Here is a 722-nt window from a genome sequence, read left to right as displayed (position 1 = left end):
GTTAGCATTCCATTGACTGCCATTCATTTTGCAACAATTTGACAGCGAATAAGTTTACATCTAATGCGTTTAAAGACTCTGTTTGTCTGTTGTTTATTTCGTCAGTTGTTTATTTCTAAAGAAACACAACAATGTATAAAAGGCTCCATTACCTTATAGCTAACATTATGGCTCTGTAGCAAACGTTTTTGTAAAAATAGGCTAATGATTGTGTCATAACCACGTGACTTACTGTCGCACAGTAGAGGAATCACCGTATAGTAAAGGCTAAGCTTGCAGATGGTTTGGATTTACATTAAAGTTTAATTACTAACGTTAACTAGCATGTTAGTTAGCAATAATAAGCCTGTGCCTATGTTATCTCCTTACATATACCTACGTTCTCCATTTTGTTTTGTTTGGGATTGTTGTTTCTCCATTGATTAAGCCTCATTTACAGTAATATTGAAATCTTCACCAAAAATTATCTTTATACTGGGATTTGATCAATCCCCCAGATGCAGTTTTGCAACAGTTTGATGCTCTAAACCTTACTCAGATGATATCTGAGCCCACCAGACCTAATCCTAAATCTTCTTCATCATCCACTCTGATTGACCTAATTTTGACTAATAATCCATCTAATTATCAAGCTGGAGTTTTCAGTCAAATAAGTGATCATTGCGCTATTGCATGTATACGCTCTGGCCTTTCATTCAAAAGGCCCCCAGTAATTGTAACCA

At 35.6% G+C, this 722-nt stretch overlaps 1 protein-coding gene across 1 annotated transcript in view; it reads right to left on the bottom strand.

Annotated features, from left to right (window-relative positions):
- mdn1 (midasin AAA ATPase 1) overlaps positions 1-722 on the bottom strand; it is a 1,030,807-nt gene that overhangs the window by 336,214 nt on the left and 693,871 nt on the right. The window lies entirely within an intron of this gene.

This window comes from Etheostoma spectabile, chromosome 18 (genome assembly GCF_008692095.1).
Source record: "Etheostoma spectabile isolate EspeVRDwgs_2016 chromosome 18, UIUC_Espe_1.0, whole genome shotgun sequence".
NCBI lineage: Eukaryota > Metazoa > Chordata > Actinopteri > Perciformes > Percidae > Etheostoma > Etheostoma spectabile.
The sequence above is the reverse complement of the archived record's forward strand: the minus strand, read 5'-3'. Positions and strand labels throughout refer to the sequence as shown.